Raw genomic sequence first — 20751 nt, 5'->3', positions numbered from 1 at the left:
CTTGGATGTAATCCAAGGTCCTTTGTCTTATGGAATATCATATTTCATGCCCTCTGATTTTTTAATGTAGAAGCTGTAAGGCCCTGTGTAATGCTGACTGTGCTTCCATGATGTTAGAATTGTTTTTTTTTCTTTCTGCTTGCAGTATTTTCTCTTGACCTGATAATTCTGGAATTTGGCTACAATATTCTTTGGTATTTTCAATTTGGGACCTCTTTCAAGAGAGGATGGATGAATTCTTTCTTTATTTTATCTTCTGCTTCTAGATCTCAGGACACTTTTGCCTTTCTATTTCTTTGTTGCTTTTATGCTCATGGCATTTCCTTTTTTCCTGCTTTCAAAGCTGATTTTTTCTTCTGGGGCACAGGTGACACTTTCCCATGTGCTTGGGGCTAGGGGCCTGGCTACTGGCTTTGTGTGCTGGTACCTTACATTCTGCCAGCTGGAGGTTGTATAGGTTGTAGCTTACCTGCGGTGGAGCTGGAGTGGTGGTCATGGCTGGTGTATACCAAGACCAACTGGGGTTTCTGTGTTTCCCCAAGGTTACACTTAAGTTCATGGGGTGAGGTGTGGGGGTGGGGTGGTCTGTCTACTGGAGGTTAGATTTCTCTGGTTCTGAGAGTGTAAAGTTGAAGTCTCAACTAGTATATTTTTACTGTTTATTACCTGCTATATTTAATTTAAGTTTTACTTTAATGATTTGAATGCTATGCCATTTGGTGCCTATATATTTAGTATTCATGTTACTTCATGATTCCTTTAGCAAGATGTAGTTTCTCTGCTTTTCCTTTTGAACTATGTTTATTTTATTTTCTTTTGCTTTGTCTCAGACCTGATTGCTACCCCTGCCTTGTTTTTTATTTCTTTTGCTTCTTTACTTTAGCTGAAGTGTAATAAATTTGACTCTGACCCCTTATTTTGACTTTATGTTTATCACTTTATTTCAAATGTTTCTTCTATATAACATATTGTTGGACTCTGGTTTCTAATTCATTCTACTATTTGCTTAAGTTTTACAGGTAAGTTGATCAGATTCACATTCCCAGTTATGATTACTAACTGGGTTTTTCCTTCCCGCATTTTTCTTTTGTTTATCCTTCTCTCTTCATTAAAAAAAAAAAATTTACTCCATCCTCCTGCCTGTTTTACTTTTGATCAGTACCTTTTTTATTTGGTTCTCTTTTGTCATTTCCCCATTTCCCTATCATCTTCCCCTTTTAATCCCCTGTTGACTGACATAGATTTCTATTTTCTCCTGATTATGTATATATCCTACTCTGAAACAAATTTATATGTAAATGAGTTTTAAGTGTTGACCATACCCTGACTTTGATTTTCTTGACTGTTTTCATTTTGAGGTTTCTTTCAATAGATAACTAGCAAATTGTTTCAATTTTTGCTTTGCCTTCTGACTTTAAGATATCTGGAAAGGTTTTTCTATGATTTTTAATAAGATGCTTAAACATGGTGGTTCTTCGTGGTTCTCACATAATACAATGAGTCTTAAGTTATCTCTGTTCAATTTGTTTTCCGGGTAAGTTTTTTTTTTCCTATGAGATATTTCACAATTTTTTTTCAATTAAATAAAAATCATTTATATTTTCTTTATGTCTCACACCTTAATTTACAGTTATGAAATTCTAGTTGTCAGAGAATTACTCTCTTTAGTAAGGTTTTATACTTCTTCTAGCAGATAATATTTTATTTTCCACATTCTTCTTCCATAATCCTTTTTCAAATTTTAAAAAATACTCTTTTCAGGGGTGCCTAGGTGGAGCAGTGAATAGAGCACTAGCCCTGGAGTCAGGAGGACCTGGGTTCAAGTCCAGTCTCAGACACTTAACACAAAAAATAGCCGTGTGACCTTGGGCAAGTCACTTAACCCCAATTGCCCTACAAAAAGCAAAAAAAAATAAAAAAAAATACTCTTTTCATTTCTTTAATCAATACTTCCAGAAATTAGTATTTTGCTTCAGTAAAAACTGAATTTTTAATTTTTTTAACTTATAAATAATCTTACATTATTCTTTTTTTCTTCTGTGTATGTTTCTTGATCTTCCCTATTGCCATAGTAGCTCTTTTTGGCAGGGATTTTTTGATTGTTTTCTTTTCATATTTTTCTAGATTATTTCTTGACTTTGGACTTTATGTTAATGTTAATCTCTGCCTACTTAAAGGGTGTAGAAAGGCAGATAATGTATACTTTGGATATCTGTCCTTTTATCTCCTACAACTGCTTTTACAATTCAGTCTGTGGGCCTTTGAGTTTTCAGTCATTCCAAAATGGTGTGGTCTAAGGAGAGTCTGTTCACCATTCTTTTGATCTGTGTTCTACAATTTTCTACCCAAGTTTAGGGTCTGTTGGCTTATGTGTGGTTAAGTTTCAGTAGATTAATGCTAGACTCAGTTACTAATAGGCCTTTTGGGGAGGTAATAGTATTAATTCAAAATCATATTAATAATAATATTATTATATTATTCAAAATAATAAGGCATTATTTGTCTTCTTACATTCTTGCAATTATAAAACAGAATATTTGAGAAGTTACATCACCAGTGAAGTAAAAATTTGGCTGCATACATGAGGACCTGAGTTGAATCATTTCTTCAGAACTGTAATTTCTGAATGACTAAACTCCTGACTCTACTTTGGTTTAGAACTCCTGCCCTAGTTTTTCCATTGCCAGATTTCATGTTGGGCTAAAGGCTAGAACAAAGTGCCTGTTTGGCTCCTGGGCTCAGAGCCACACACCTACATTGAACAAATACATTTGTTATTTGTTCAATACACAAGCAGGGCTGATGCTTGCTCATGACTTCTCCTCTTTGCCCTGGATATATGACTCAAAACTTGTTAGTGGATTGTAGAGTGGCCAGGTAGCATCCATTTCTGCCCCCAAAGATCACTGGTTCTGGGATCCCCTGGAATCTTTCTTGCTCTTATACTTCCTGTGTTGGTGAACTCTCGGCTCTATTTGTATCCCTGGGCCTTTACAAGTTCATTGCTGTTGCCATGTCCTTCTGAAAAGCTCCATTCTCCAATGTCTTTAGACATCTATGTATCTCTTTCTAGGCTTCCCTCAGCTGGAAAAAAATGACTCAGTGGAAAATGGTTATTGTGAATAGAATTTTGTTTGGTGTATTTTCTAGGTCATTGTGGAGAAGGTGTTCTGGGAGAACTTGTCAAAACTGCTTCCTCTCACTCCTACATGTTGACTCCTCCTCAGATCATTAAATTAAATAGACTGGGATCATCATTCTATCAAGAAAATGCCCTTAATAAGAAAAAAATTAATTATATGTACTAGGTTATAGATAAGAGGTACTAAAAATGTGGACTGCTAGGAGTCCTCAAGACACTTTAAAGGGTCTGTTAGTTCAAAAGTACGTTATAATAATAATATATTACTTGCCTCTTTCACATTCATTTATGCAAGCATGGAATATTAGAGGATTTAGATAACCATGTAAGTAAAGATTTGGCTTCAAATATGAAGATTGAGATAAAATGGCAATTCTGAATTGTAATCCTGTCTTACAAATAGAGAAATCTATAAACACTCTTAGACTATTTGTTTTACAGATATTCACGCAATATCAGCAACAACTATTCATCAAAGAAGATCTTCATTTAAGTGAATGATTGATGACAAACATAAGTGATGCCGATTTACTCAAAGCATTGAATAACTATTTGGAATCTCATAACTCATCCTGAAGTGAGTATGTCAATATTTGTATTGATGGTACAAAAACATCTTATCACTTATATTTGTAAAAATGTAAAACAATGTCATTCTTTTCACTATTTTCCATTTTGGAAAATAATTATCTTTTGATGAAAAGGTGTTATTTATGTTAATGAGAGAGAGAAAGAGAATCATTTAAATTAATTATTGGATGATTATTTTTAAATATATCCATTTAATTTATTTTATGGAATATATTGAAAGATACAACCTCTTAAATAAATACAACTCTGTGGGGTCCTCAGTAATTTTTATTTGCAATTTTTCCTCTACTTCTCTTACTTGATTTTCAAAATCATTCTTGAGCTCCTTCATGGCCTGTGACCAATTTATATTTTTCTTGGAGGCAGGAGTTTTGACTTTGTTGCTTCTTCTGGTTCTATGTTTTGATCATCTTTGTCACCAAAGTATGATTTTATAGTCTGATTTTTCTTCCTCTGTTTGCTCATTTTGCCAGCCAATTATTTGACTTTTGAGCTCTTTGCCATAGTAGAACTCTGTTTCCAGAGTGGAGAGTATTGTGTCCCACATTTCTGCGGTTTTGCAGAGCTGTTGTCAGAGCTATTTCTAGGCACCTGCCTCAGAACCATGAGGAGGATTCCTTCTCCACAATCACCACAAACTCTGCCACACTAGTGCTCCTTCTCACCCATGTAAGGACCACCATATAAGACTGTCTCCCAGATCCAAGCAGGGCAAAGAATGAGAATTCTGTTTCAGCACGAGCAAAATTATTCCAGCAGTTTTACTACAATCAGCCACTTGGTCCCCCCACTGTCTGTGGTCCTGGAGCTCTGGAAGCAGCCACCTTGCTGCTGTAGCCACCTTTACCTCTGCCACCCTGGGGGCAGGGGCTCGACCACACTCTTCTCTCACACTGGTCCAACAGTTTCCCCACTGCCCTTTTACTTTCTCTTTGACATTTATGGGTTGAGAAGTCTGGAAACCACCATAGCTGCAGGTGATTCAGTCCCCCTGAGGTCTACTCTGGTTGTTCTGGGCCACAGGTCTGTGCTGGCATGGCCCACATGGGACTGCACTCTGCTCCCAGATCAGTGCCATAGACCCTCCTTTTCAACTTGACAGGTTGCCTTCAGCTGGAGATGCATTTTACTCTGTCATTTTAGAAAGTTCCTGCTTTTATTTTGCTATCTTGGCTCCGCCTCCCAGTCCTTGATGATTTTTAAAAGGGTAATCTTGTCGTGGGGCCAAAAGTTTGAGAACCACTGTTAAAAGTAATGGATTTTATCTTATTTTGCCTTGTTTAAAAATATTGACAGAATTGTGTAGTTATATCCTGATGGTATAGTTTAACACACAAAAAAAGATAAAAGAACACCTGGCTTGGTGTTTTGGAAGGGGTAATTAGCTCCATCATGGCTTTAACAGTTAAAAGGTTCTGTGCCTCAATTTATAATGAAATCCACAACCCAAGACAATACTATGGGCCCAGTCATAGAACTACATGTATAATGAAAGCATATCACCTAAAAGAATTCTTTTTTTTCTTCAAAACAACAGCAATGAGCCATATCACTGTATCATATATGCTAATGTTGTAATCATTAATACTTGTGAATTATTTAAAAGCACAGGCTAACTTATGAAAACATTACTAGATATTGCATGGAAAATGACTTAAATTTATTTTAAAATAGCACTGGACTACCTTTTAGTCCTTACAAATGAATAAACCTCTAATATTTATTCTTTTTGATTGGTTTCCTCCCATCCCTAGAACATTGTTCCTTCCTGTCTCTGCTTCTTGGCTTCCCTGGCTTATTTTAAGAGTCAGTTAAAATTCTACATTCTTCAGCAATCATTCATCTGTTCCATTTAATGCTAATTTCTTCTGTCTGAGAATTACACCCAGGGTGTATTTTCCCCCACTTCTTCCCAAATAAAACTGCCCTGGAAGTAGCCAAAACTTCCAAATACCCAGAATGAGCTCTGAAAATATCAGTTTAAAGAAAAGCATTAACCTTGGGAAAATATCCATCTCCCGCTCATGCCTAGAAAAGAGCCCAAATTTAACATAAAATTTAATATCAAGAAATGAGGTGGGAAATCTGCAAGCAACAACAACAAGAACCTAACAAGAAAAAGCTACTTTAGTGCCAGACACCAATTCTGTTTTTTTTTAATGCTTTATTAACTTCTGATTTACATCGTTCATTTCCTCCAGATTTTGAGTTACAAATTTTCTCCCCATTTTTCCCCCACCCATCCCCCCAAAACAGCAGTCCCACAGGATATCCCCACCTCTGATCTGCTCTCTCCCATATTTTCTCCCATACCTGTTTCAACTTTTCCAGTAGGGCATGGTGGATCTCTATATTTCCCAATTATATGTAAAACAATATTGATAATAGTATATATATGTTTAAACATTTGATTTTAAAACTTTGAATTCCAGATTCATTCCCTTCCTCCCTTATCACCCACCCTTACTGGGAAGATAAGCAGTTCAGTATAGGTTGTACATGTGTGGCTAATGCAAAACAATAACATAGCAGATATATTGTAAAAGACTGACTATATTTCCCTCCCTCCTATCCCACATCCCACTTGTTCTATTCTCTACTTTGATCCTGTACCTTTTCAAAAGTGGGTGCTTCCAACTTCCCTCCCCCCCAGCCTGACCTCCCTTCCATCATCCCCCCTCACATCCTCTCCCCCCCCTATTCTCCTGGAGGGTGAGATCCCCTATTTAGTGTGTATTTCCCTCCCTCTTCAAGCCAGATTCAATAGGAATAAGGTTGACCCATTCCCTTTTGCCTTCCTATTCTTCCCCTCCATTGTAACCATTTTCCCTTGCCTCTTCTGTATGAGATAGTTGCCCCACTCTGTCTCTCCCCATCTCCTCTCATTATATCCCTCTCACCTCTTAATTTCACCTTTTAAGTATCATTCCTTCCTGTTAAATTGGTCCTGTGCCCTCTATCTATGTATACCTGTAAACATATATACACACATTGACATATGTATTCATATGCCTGCATACCCTCATATAAAGACATATATATATATATGTATATATATATAATATATATTTCTAATCCCTTCAACTACTGAGAAAAGTTTCATAAGTTACAATTATTGTTTTTCCATGTAGGAATGTTAATAGTTTAACTTTGGCCAAGTGGCTCAGCAAGCAAGAGCACCGGCCTCAGTGCCGGGACGACCAGGATCAAATCCGGGCCCAGACACCCAGCACCACACCCAGAAACAACAACTGGCCGTGCAACCCCGAGCAAGCCACTCAACCCCAATTGCTTAAAAAAATATAGTTCAACTTTGATAAGTTCCTTATGATTTCTTTTCCCTGTTTACCTTCTCATGCTTCTCTTGTTTCTTGTATCTGAATGTCAAATTTTCTATTCAGCTCTGGTTTTTTCAGCAAGAATGCTTGAAAGTCCTGTATTCCACTGAATGACCATATTTTCCCCTGAAACAGGATACTCAGTTTTGCTGGGTAGGTGACTCTTGGTTTTAATCCCAGCTCCCTTGACCTCTGGAATATCACATTCCAGGCCCTTCGATCCCTCAGTGTAGAAGCTGCCAGATCCTGGGTTATCCTGATTGTGTTTCCACAATATTCAAATTGTTTCTTCCTGGCTGCTTGTAATATTCTCTCCTTAATCTGGGAATTCTGGAACCTGGCTATAATATTCCTAGGAGTTTTCTTTTTGGGATCTTTTTCAGGAGGTGATCGGTGGATTCTTTCAGCCTCTATTTTGCCCTCTCGTTCTAAAACATCAGGGCAGTTTTCTTTGAGAACTTCCTGGAGGATGCTTTCCAGGCTCTTACTTTGGTCATGGCTCTCAGGCAGTCCAATAATTTTTAAATTATCTCTCCTGGATCTATTTTCCAGGTCAGTGGTTTTTCCCATGAGATATTTCACATTGCCTTCTATTCTTTCATTTGTTTGGATCTGTTTAACAGCATCTTGATTTCTCATAAAGTCATTAGCTTCCATTTGCTCCAATCTAATTCTGAAGCAATGATTCTCCTCAGTGAGCTTTTGAGATTCTTTTTCCATCTGGCAAATTTGACTTTTTAAGGCATTCTTCTCCTCATTGCCTTTCTGAGCCTCCTTTGCCATTTGAGTCAGTCTGTTTTTTAAGGTATTATTTTCTTCAGTCAGGCTGTTGACTCTCATTTCATAATTTTCTTGCATTGTTCTCATTTCTCTTCCCAATTTTTCCTCCACTTCTCTTATCTGCTTCTTAAGGTCCTCTATGGCCTGTAACTAGCTTGTATTTTCCTTTGAAGCTTTTGGTGCAGGAGTTCTGACTTCACTGATTTCCTCCTGTTCCATGCCTTGCTCCTTCTTATCCCCAAAATAGGAGTGTAATGTTGGAATCTTCTGTCTGCTTTGTTTCCTTTGCCTGCTCATTTTGCCACTCAATGATTTGACTTTTGGGCTTTTTGCCACAGTAGGACTCTGCCACCAGACAGGGGAGTTTTCGTCCCAAATGCTGGGGTTTTTTCAGCTGCCGGAGGTATTAGATGGGTGCCCTCTCTGAGGTCTCCACACGCTCTGGCAAGCGGACACACACCCCATGACCTCCACCCTAGACTGCAATCCAGATCCAAGCAGGTTAAAGCAAGAGCGATGACCCCTCAGACTGGTGCTTGGTCTCCCTACACTCTGCAGGCCAGGAGCTGAAGCTGCCACATGGCGCTGGCAGGCTGTGCAGGTGTCTCAGCAGTTTCTCGCCCCGGGGGTAAAAGCCACGCACTCCCACTTACTGGGTCCCAAAGTCCAGAATGCACTGGCCTCTCACCTTGTCCTTCGCATCTATGTGTTGATAAATCTGGAAACGGCCACAGCTGCTGTTGATCTGGAGTCCCTCTGGCTGGTGGCTGGTCAGGCCCGCCCTGGGGCTAAAGCTTCGCGTGGGGCTGGGCTCGGCTCCCAGAGCGCTGTGCTGGCCGATTCCTGCCAGCCTGCCGGGCTGTTCTCAGCGGGAGGTTAGCTTCTCTGTGTCATTTTGTGGGTTCTGCAGCTCCAAAGTTTGTTTAGAGTCCCCTTTTTACATGGATTGGGGAGGGTGGAAGCCAGAGCTGTGGGAGGGTCATGCTTCTACTCCGCCATCTTGGCCGCCAGACACCAATTCAAAAGAGAACAGTGAACTCAAAACAGCTACAAGCAAAGTGGAATAGCAGTAGAATTTAAAGATCCAACTATATTGGTTTGGTGTTCAGTTTGTGTTGAAATCCAGAGCTTGTGAATCCCAGTTTTGGGATGGATTATTGACATGAAGAGAGAGGGTTGAAATGGGAGGAGCTGGTGCCATGGATTTAGAGAGAGGCCCAAGCAGAGAGAGGAAAGAAGAAATTTTGAAAGCAGCATCATGGCAGAGAGAGAGGATTGCTGAAGGCCAGTTGGACTGCCCAGGACTTTTGAAAGCTGTGACCTAGAGCTGCCAAGGACTGAGGAGACATGGCTGTGATGCCAGTATATTGTCCATCTGTTTTGATGTTGTTTTGCCAGATACATTTGCTGGTAAAGGACAGTGCTGTTGTTTCAGAGGTACTGTAACCTTGCTTTCAATTCAGAAGCCCTGAAGAAGGATTTTCTTGTTTGTTTACAGAAATCCTAGAAGAGAGTCTTGCTGATGTTTTCTGGGGCCCTGAGACTGTTTTGCAGGCAGAGAGTAAATTGATGAGGGCACCATCAATGTATATTGTGGCTTTGTTAAACTTTGTCTCCCCAGGAACAGAGATTGCTGAGAACTTGCCTCAGGTCAAGATGAAGAAAAGAGCTCTCTTTGGGTATTAAATGCTGTGATGATATCTTAACCTTGTTTTAGCTCAGGGGTAGATGGCCTTAGAATTCTCCACTGCTGCTTTTGAGAAGGTGCTTGGCATTAACTTATGATAATTGTAATTCAGTTGTGATCTAGAGGTGGGAAACTTTTGACTGTTTGTGTGCTCAGTGACTGACCAAATGAATATACTTTGTTTATGATTGGAAATTAATCTCCATTTGAGAAGAGAGACTTCATGATTGACTAAATGAATGCATTTTCTAGGGGTGGAGTAGTACTTGGAAATTATTAAATTACACATGGTGAATTCTGTGTTTTGATTTTCTCTGTTCTGTGAATGGTTTTATTTAATTTGTCACTGAATAAATTAGAGAGTTACTATGCTGGTATTCTGAACCTTGGTAGTTGCCTCTGCTTGGCATCACACAAAGCCTCAGCGAAAAATGTGAATTAGACACAAACTCAACAGTTCCTGGATAAAGCTAAAAAAATGATTGAAATTCATAAGAATGGTGGGTGAAAATAGGTAAAGTAATGAGAGTTAAGAAAGAAAAATGTGAAAAGACAATTAATATATTGGTAAAAAAAAATTTAACACACAAAAATGCTTAAGAGTGAATAGGTTTGTGGCAGCCAGGTAGCACAGCTAATAAGAGCACTGGCTCCAGTGTCAGGATGACCTGGGGATCAAATCTGGGCTCAGACACTTAGCACCCACCCAGAAACACCTGGCCATGTAACCTTGAGCAAGTTACTTAACCGATTGCTTAAAAAAAAAAAAAGAAGAGTGAACAGCTTAAAAAAACATAGTAGGCCAAATGAGAAAGGAGGTCCAAACTTCGCTGACAAAAATAATTCAGTAAAAAAAGAAGAAAAGTAAAAATGGAAAAGGTAGGACAAAATTTCACTGAAGACAAAAAAAAAGTTCCTAAAACCTTGGAACTGGGCAAGTAGAAGCTAATGACTCCATGAGATAACAAGAAACAATGAAAATAAGTCAAAATAACAAAGAAATAGACTAAAATGTAAAATATATCACTTGAAAAAACTACTTCTACTACTCTTGTAGTAGAAGTCAAAATAAAGCAAGTGACTGGAGCTGAATCTATTGTGAAGTAGCTGATATAAAAAGGGCAGGAGTAGCAATCATGATCTCAGAATAAACAAAAGCAAAAATGGACCTAATTAAAAGTCACAAGTAGGAAAAAATACATCTTCCTAAAAGACATTGTAGAAAATGAAGTGATGGGGGTCAGAACCAAGATGGTGGAAAAGAAGCAGGAAATTTTCTAAGCTCCTCCTTAAATTCCGTCACTAAACTTTAAAAAGTGAATCTGAATGGATTTTAGAGTGACCAAACCCATTGGGAAATGGAGCATGGCAGATTTTCAGCCCAGGAAAATGTACAGAGTACATAGGGGCTGTACCAGTGTGGACCTGAGAGTAGATGACAGTGGAGTGAGAAGGAGACCCAGCCAGGAGACTCACCCACCCCAAGGGCAATTCACAGCCATCTCACCACAGGCCAAAGGATCAGTCTGAGCTGGATAAGAGAAAGTGCAGGGGCTGCAGCAGGGACAGCAGCTTCTCCTGGGGCTACCAGTCCACAACCTGGATGTTTAAAAACCACCTACCTGATTTCCCAGGAGCCAAGATAGCAGAGTAAACACTAGGTGTGCTAATTCCCCCTCCCTGACCCAGAAAACCTAGAGATAAATATCCCACCCAAACTAAAATCCTGAATTACTGGAAATAGCCTCAGGCTTGGGAGACCTAGAAGGGTGTAACTGAAGCAGTAGGAGTCTGAAGTGAAGGACAGGAGGTGTCCCAAGAAGCCCCACCTCAGCTGACCTGCAGGAACTCTGAAAGCCCAGGGGGGTGGAGCCAGCAAGTGCTAACAACACAAGCCCAAGTGTGCCTTAGCACCACCAGGGGAACCTGCAGACACCAGTACTGCTGGCCACCAGCTGCTAAACCTGCCTGAGCTGCAGCCTAGAGACACAGAGGTGGAAACCTGAAGTGGTCAGAACACACCTCCCCACAGGTTACTCTGTGAGCCTCAGTGTTACTCAGGGAAAACACTGAGAGTCCTGACCTTGGCCTCAGTATAGACACCAAGAGGCTACAGAACACGAAGTTAACAACCAAAACCCTACCTCCAAGCCTGGGCAGTGCAGTGCATCTGTACCCCAGAAGCAGATATCCACTCTAAAAATTCAGGACATAGGCAATCACAACAGGCAAGAAGGAATCTGTCAAATCAAGAACAATGCTATCCTATTATAGTGAGCAAGAATAACCAAATTCAGAGGACAACATGGAGTCTATACTCACACGTGAGACCACAAAAAGAAATATGAACTGCTCTCAAACCCAAAAAGCATTCTTGGAGGAGCTCAAGAAAGATTTTAAAAGCCAAATTAGAGAGATAGACAAATGTAAATCTACAGTGACCAAATTGGGGGGAAAATCTTACTGAAGAAAACAAATCCTTACTAAGTAAAATTTGTGAAATGGGACAGAAGGTTCAAAATCTAACTGGAGAAAATACCTCCCTAAAAAGGAGCTTCAAAAACTAACCGAGGAAAATAATTCACTAAAAGTTAGAACCAGTCAAATCAAAGCTAAGGACTCAAACCATGAAGATTGAAAAATTAGAAGAAAGTGTAAAATATCTCATTGGAAAAACAATTGACCTGTACAACAGATCCAGGATTATTGGTTCTGATTAAGAATTATTGGTCTACTGGAAAGCTATCTGAAACTATGCCCAAAGGGCTATAAATACTTTCATACCCTTTGACACAGCAATACCACTTCTAGGGATGTATCCCAAAGAGATCATACAAGTGGGAGGAAGACCCATATGTACAAAAAAATTTTTCAGCTCTTTTTTGTGTTGGCAAAGAATTGGAATTTAAGGGGATGCCCATCAATTGGGGGATGGCTGAACAAGTTGTGGCATATGAATGTAATGGAATGCTATTGTGCTATAAGAAATGAGGAGCAGATGGAATTCATATTTACCTGGAGAGGCTTCTATAAGCTGATGGTGAGTGAGAAGAGCAGAACCAGGAGAAATCTATACAAAATTACAGACACAATGTTTGTGTGATGGCTAATGTTGATAGACTAGACTCTTCCCAGCAATTCAGGGTTATAAGTCAACTCCAAAATACTCATGATGGAGAGAGATTTTAAAAGCCAAATTAGAGAGATAGAAGATAAATTTAAATCTACAGTGATCAAATTGGAAAAAATTCTCACTGAAGAAAACAAGTTCTTAAGAAGGAAAATTGGTGAACTGGGATGGGAGACTCAAAATCTAACTGGAGAAAATACTTCCCTAAAAGTGAAAAGGGCATATATGGAAAAGAAGCTTCAATAACAGAGGAAAAAATTCACTAAAAATTAAAATCCGTCAAATTGAAACTAAGGTCTCCATGATGCATCAAGGGTAAGTCAAACAAAACATAAAGATTGAAAAATTAGAAGAAAGTGTCAAATATCTCACTGGAAAAACAACTAATCTGGAGAACAGATCCAGGAGAGATAACCTAAAAATTATTGTTCCACCAGAAAGCCATGATGAAAAAAGCAGGGTGGACAACATCATCCAAAAGACTGTCAAAGAAAACTGTCCTGAGGTCCTAGAATCAGAGTGTAAAATAGTGATCAAAAGAATTCACTGGACTCCTGAAAGAGATTCCAAATTGAAAAATCCAAGAAATGTAGTAGCCAAATTCCAGAATTACAAAGTCAAGGAGAAAATACTGCAAGCAGCCAAAAAGAAGCAATTAAAATATAGTGGAACTACAGTTAGGATTACAAAGGACCTAGCAGCTTCTACATTAAAAGATCTGAGGGATTGGAATTTGATATTTCATAAAGCAAAACAGGTAGGACTGCAACCAAAGATCAGCTACCCTGCAAAACTGAGCATAATCATTCATCAAGGAGATAGTAATTTAATTAAATAAGGGACTTCCAGATATCCTGATGAAAAATCCAGAGCTCAATGGAAAATCTAATCTCCAGTTACAAGACTCAAGAAAGATATAAAAAGGTAAACAAGGAAAACACAGACACACATACATACAAACATACACAAATGCACATAACTTGGTATTCAAGAAGAGGAAACTGTTTACATCACTAGGTTAGAAGCAGATGCCTGTCAGTATTTAAATTTATATAATTATGGTGACATTTAAAAGGGGTATACATAGATAGAAGGAGTGGGTATAAATGAACTACTTTTTAAATTAAATTTTATGTTTATTTTTTAGTTTACATCATTTCCACAAGATTTTGAGTCACAAATTTTCTTCCCATCTTTCCCTTATACACCACCCAAAAACAGTGATCATACTGTATATCCCCTCCAGCATTCTGCTCTCTTCTATATCCTCTCCCATCCCACCTCTGATTTTCCAGTAAGGCAAGATGGATTTCTATACCCCAGTGCCTGTATATATTATTTCTCAGTTGCATGTATATAATAATAATAATAATAATAATAATAATAAAAACAATAATAATAATAATATTTTAAAGTATTTTATTTTAAAGTTTTGAATTAAGGGAGCAGAAACAGGACTTCCATAGAGCTCCCACTTCAACCTCCTCCAATTCATGTAAAAAAAAAATGACACTAACCAAACTTTGGAGATACAGAACCCACAAAATGACAGAGAGAAGCTAACTTTCTGCTGAAGACATCCCAGAAGGCTGGCAGGAAGTTGCCAGCACTGCACTCTGGGAGCTGAGCCCAACTTTGTGTGAACCAGAGGTTTTAGCCTCAGGGTGGAAACAACCAGCTGCTGGCTGGAGAGACTTCATATCACCAGCAGCTGTGGTGGTTTCCAAAATTATCATTCCATAGATGCTAAGGACAAAGTGAGAGTTCAATGCAGTGTGGACTTTGGGAACCAGGAGTCTGGCAGTGTGGTCCAGCCTTTGCCCCCTAGAGGGAGAAGCAGCCTAGTCACTCCCACATGGCAGCATCAGAGCTCCTGGCCTGCAGATTGCAGATGGACCAAGCAACAAGGCTGAGGGATAATCACTCTTGCTTTAAGCTGTTTGGATATAGATTACTCTCTAGGATGGAGGTCCTGGGGTGCGTGACCAATATGCCAGAGCTTGGGGAGCCTTAAGATAGGGCAGCCAACTAATAGCTCCAGCAGCTGAGAAAACCCAAGAAATTTGGGACAAAGCTACTCTCTTTGGTAGCAAAGTTCTACTGTGGCAAAAGCTCAAAAGTTAAGTAATAAACATGAGCAAGCAAAGGAAGCAAAGCAAGCAATCATATCTCCTACACCAAAAGCTTCCAAGAAAAATATGAGTTGGTTACAGGCCATAGAAGAGCTTAAGAAGGATTTTGAAAACCAAATAAGAGAAGTGGAGGAAAAAATTGGGAGGAGAAATGAGAATGATGCAAGAAAATTGTTAAATTAGAGTCTACAACATGACTGAAGAAAATATCACCTTAAAAAATAGACTAACTCAAATGGCAAAAGAAGCTCAAAAAGCCAATGAGGAGAAGAATGCCTCTAAAAGCCAATTTTGCCAGATGGAAAAAAGTTCTCAAAAGCTCACTGAAGTCAATCATTCCTTCAGAATTAGATTGGAGGAAATGAAAGCTACTGACTTTATGAGAAATCAAGATACTATTAAACAGATCCAAACAAATGAAAAAAATAGAAGGAAATGTACAATATCTCATTGGAAAAAAACACTGACCTGGAAAATAGATTAAGGAGAGAATTTAAAAATTATTGGACTACCTGAAATCCATGATCAACAAAAGAACCCAGAAATCATCCTTCAAGAAATTCTCAAGGAAAATTAGCCCTGATTATTTAGAATCAGAGGGAACAATAGAGGTTTAAAGAATCCACCAATCACCTCTTGAAAAAAGATCTCCCCCCAAAAAAAATCCTAGGAATATTGTAGCCAGGTTCCAGAGTTCCCAGATCAAGGAGAAAATATTACAAGCGGCCAGGAAGAAACAATTTGAATATTGTGGAAAACACAGGATAACACAGCATCTGGCAACTTCTGCACTGAGGGATCGAACAGTTTGGAATATGATATTCCAGAAGTCAAAGGAGCTGGGATTAAAACCAAGAATAACCTACCCATCAAAACTGAGTATCATGTTTCAGGGGAAAATATGATAATTCAATGGAATAGAGGGCTTTCAAGCATTCATTATGACAAAACCAGAGTTGAATATAAAATTTGACATTCAAATACAAGAAGCAAGAGAATCATGAGAAGGTAAACAGGGAAAAGACATCATAAGGAACTTAACAAAGTTGAACTACTTACATTTCTACATGGAAAAATGATAATTGTAACTTATGAAACATTTCTCAGTATGAGAAGAGTTGAAGGTAATATAAATGTATATGTATACATCCATGTATATGTCTATATAGGAGGGTATATGGGCATTTGAAAACATATGTGAATAATATGTGTATGTATGTGTGCAGGCATACATAGAAAGAGGGCACAGGACCAATTCAATAGGAGGAGATGATACTTAAAAGGTGAAATTAAGATGTAAGAGAGGAATATAATGAGAGGAGATGGGGAGAGACAGAATGGGATAAATTATCACATGTAGAAGAGGCAAGGGAAAACTGTTCCAATGGAGGGGAAGAACAGGAAGGCAAAAGGGAATGGGTCAACACACACTCACATATGCATTCATATGCCCATATACCCTCTTATATAGACATTATCTCTCTCTCTCTCTCTCTCTCTCTCTCTCTCTCTCTCTCTCTCTCTCTCTCTATATATATATATATATATATATATATATATATATATATATATATTCCCTTCAACTATTCTCATATTGAAAAAACTTTCATAAATTACAATTATCATTTTTCCATGTAGGAATGTAAATACTTCAACTTCAATAAGCTCTGTATGATTTCTTTTCCCTCTTTATCTTCAAATGCTTCCCTTGTTTCTTGTATGTGTATGTCAAATTTTCTATTTAGCTTTGGTTTTTTCATCATGAATGCTTGAAAGTCCCCTGTTCTACTGAATGACCATATTTTTCCCTAAAACATGATGCTCAGTTTTCCTGGGTAGGCGATTCTTGGTTTTAATCCCAGCTCCTTTGACCTCCAGAATATCATATTCCAAGCCCTTCAGTCCAGCAGTGTAGAAACTGCCAGATCCTTTGTTATCTTGTTTGTGTTTCCATAATATTCAAATTGTTTTTTTTCCTGGCTGCTTCTAATATTTTTTCATTGATTTGGTAACTCTGGAAACTTGCTATAATATTCCTAGGAATTTTCTTTTTGGGATCTTTTTCAAGAGGTGTTTGGTGGACTCTTTCAACCTCTATATGGCCCTCTGGTTCTAGAATATTAGGGCAATTTTCCTGGAGAATTTCTTGAAGGATGATTTCTATGTTCTTTTTTTTGGTCATGGCTTTCAGGTAGTCAAACAATTTTTAAATTATCTCTCCTGGATCTATTTTCCAGGCGATATTTCACATTGCCTTCTATTTTTTCATTTGTTTGTATATGGTGAATAGGATCTTGATTTCTCATTGTCACTAACTTCCATTTGTTCCAATCTAATTCTGAAGGAATGATTCTCTTCAGTGAGGTTTTGAGATTTTTTTTTCCATCTGTCAAATTTGGTTCTTTAAGGCATTCTTCTCTTCATTTGCTTTTTATGCCTCTTTAGGCATTTGAGTTAATTTTTAAGGTGTTATTTTCTTCAGTCATGTTGTTGACTCACTTTTCATGATTTTCTTTCATTCTTCTCATTTCTCTTCCCAATTTTTACTCCACTTCTCTTCTTTGATGTTCAAAATTCTTAAGCTCCTCTATGGCCTGTAATCAGTTCCTTTTTTTTTTTTTCTTGAAAGCTTGTTGTAGAGGATTTTTTACTTTCTTATCTTCCTACTGTTCCATGCTTTGATCTTTTTTGTCCCCAAAATATGAATCTAAGGTTTGACTGCTGTGCTTGCTTTGCTTCCTTTGCTTGATCATGTTCCCCACCAGTTACTGACTTTTGAACTTTTTACCACAGTAGAACTCTGCTTCCAGAGAGGAGAGTTTTGTCCCAAATCACTGGTGTTTTCACAGCTGCCAGACCTATTAGTTAGGTGCCCTCTTTCAAGCCTCCACTAGTTCTGAAAACTGATCCCACACCCCAGTACCTCCACCTAAGACAGTGATCCATATCCAAGCAGGTTAAAGCAAGAGCAATTTCCCCTCAAATTGTTGCTTGGTCCCCATGCAATCTGCAGTCCAAGAGCTCTGAAGCAGCCACTTGGTGGCTGCTGCAATGATTCAGCCACTTCTCCCTCTGGGGACAGAGGCCAGACTGCACTCCCAGCACCCTGTTCCCAAAGTCCACACTGACCTCTCACTTTGTCTTTGGCATTTATGGTTGATAATTCTGGAAACCGCCACAGCTGCTTGTGATCCACTATCCTGTAGTCCCTCCAGCAAAGGCTGGTTGGAGCCATGCTGAGGCTAAAACCACAGACTCACATGGGCCTGGGCTCAGTTCCCAGTGTGGTGCAAATGACCTTTCCTGTCTGCCTGCTATAGCAGCAAGCACCCCAGCATCTGCAAGGGGCCTGCCAACACAGGTTTTTAGATCTGCTTTTCTAAAGAAAGAAACTCAAAATGGGTTAACAAGCTTACTTTAATCAATCAAACATATCATTTATTTTGTTCAGGGAAAGTCAGCACCCTGAACTTCAGAGTATACAGAAAGAAGTAACAAGAAAACAGAAAAGAATATAAAGCAGACAGGCCTCCAACTGTCTTGACCATTACATCTATACCTAGTAAGTTACCAAAAAGGGAAGCATCAACGTATGGGTTTTTTCAAAGCCAGGGGCCTTTCATCGGCTTCCCAGAATCTCATCTGGTCAAATCACACAACACTTCTCAAAGTTAGTCACAAAACAAAGTCTCACATCAGGGATTATATGGTCTTCTCCTGGGTCAGAGAATGTAACAACCCTCTTGACCCACTGCCCAATCACAAAGCACCAAGGTGTGGGTGTTCCTGAAAAACAAGCCTCCCACCACAGGCTCCAGGTGCACTTAACCTAGGAGCAGGGAAAATCTTAAAAATTTAATTTCCTAAAACACTTTCCAGACTGTTTTCAGTGGGAGATTTGTTTCTTTCTGTTATTTTGTGGGTTCTGTATCTCTAAAGTCTGTTTAGAGTCATTTTTTATAGGTATTTGATGTAGATAGGGGAGTGCACATGGAGTTTTTCTGCTTCTAAGCTGCCATCTTGGCTCTGCCCCCTAAATGAACTAATATGATGATAAAAACCTTATTAAGGGGTACAAAGTAATTGTAATTGGAGAAAAGGAAAAGATGAGGCAGAAAAAGGTAATCTATGCTACATGAAGGGGCATAAAAGCATACTATAGTAGAGGGGAAAGATAGAGGGAGATGAACATCATTTGAACTTTATTTTCATTGGTTCTGGTTCAAAGAGGTATCAACATAATCGATTAAGTTTAAAATTCTAACAAAAAAGACATATAAACTCATAATAGAGGCAACAGAGGGAAGGAGAGGAGCACTGTATCAAATTTATTCTCATTGGTTTGGGTTCAAGGAGGGAATAACATCCTCTGTTAAGTATAAAAATCCATTGTGCCCTACAGGAAGTAGGAGGGCTTGGGTGGGAGTTTCAAAGGGGGGGGGGTAGTTAAAAGGGAGGAAAAAGAGTAAGGGGAAAGGGTTGGTAAAGGGGGGTTCAGGGAGGGAATACTGAGGGAGGTTGTGGTCAAAAGCAAAAATCTTAAGGAAGGGAAGGGAGAAGGAAGAAACAAAAACATAAATATGGCAGGGAATAGAATGGAGGGAAAGACACAAATAGTAATCATAACTGTGAATGTGAATGGGATGAACTCTCCCATAAAACATAAGTATATAGCAGAATGGATTAAAAACCACAATCCTACAATATGCTGACTACAAGAGACACATTTTAAACAAGATACACACAAGGTAAAAGTAAAAGGTTGGAGTAGAATATATTGTGCTTCAGCTAAAGTAAAAAAGTAGCAGGGGTAGGAATTCTTATCTCAGATAAAGCAAAAGCAAAAATAGTTCTAATAAAAAGAGTTAAGGAAGGAAACCAAATCCTACTAAAAGGCAACATCAAGAAGGAAGCAATATCGTTACTTAATATATGTGCAAGCAGTATAGCATCCACTTTCCTAGAGAAGTCAAGGGTATTAGAGGAAGAAATAGGTAGCAAACTAATAGCAGGGTACCTCAATCTCCCCCTCTCTGAACTTGATAAATCCAACCTCAAAATAAACAAGAAAGAAATTAAGGAGGTGAACAGAATTTTAGAGAATCTAGACATGATAGATCTCTGAACAAAACTGAATGGGGATAAAAAAGGAATATAACTTTTTTTCAGCAGTACATGGCACATACACAAAAATGAACCATGTATTAAGGCATAAAAATCTCACAATTCTATGCAGTAAGGCAGAAATATTAAATGCATCCTTCTCAGATCATGATGCAATAAAAGTTATATGCAATAAAGGGCCATGGAAAGACAGACTAAAAACTGATTGGAAACTAAACAATTTAATCCTAAAGAATGAGTGGGTCAAACAAGAAATTATAGAAACAATCAGTAATTTCATTCAAGAGAATGATAATAATGAGACAAAATACCAAAATTTGTGGGATGAATTAAAGGCAGTTCTTAGGGAAAGTTTTATATCCCTGAATGCATACATAAGTAAATTAGAGAAAATGGAGGTCAATGAATTAGGTATGCTATTGAAAAAGTTAGAAAAATAACGAATTGAAAATCCCCAATTAAATGCTAAATTAGAAATAATGAAAACCAAAGGAGAAATTAATAAAATTGAAATTAAGAAAACAATTGAATTAATAAATAAAACTAAGAGCTAGGTTTATAAAAAAAAACAAAATTGATAGACCTTTAGTCAATATGATAAACAAAAAATAAAGAAGAAAACCAAATTATGAGTATCAAAACTGAAAAGGATGAATCTACCTCCAATGAAGAAGAAATTGAAAAAAAAATAATTAGGAAATATTTTGCCAAATTGTATGAATGTAAATTTGACAATCTTAGTGAAATAGATGAATATTTACAAAAATATGAGTTGCCCAGATTAACTGAAGAGGAAATAAATTACTTAAATAACCCCATCTCAGAAA

Source organism: Petaurus breviceps, unplaced genomic scaffold, assembly GCF_028583685.1.
Source record: "Petaurus breviceps papuanus isolate PSGF00001 unplaced genomic scaffold, PetGlider_PUasm1.0 90734, whole genome shotgun sequence".
Classification (NCBI taxonomy): Eukaryota; Metazoa; Chordata; class Mammalia; order Diprotodontia; family Petauridae; genus Petaurus; species Petaurus breviceps.
This window is presented reverse-complemented; position numbering follows the sequence as displayed.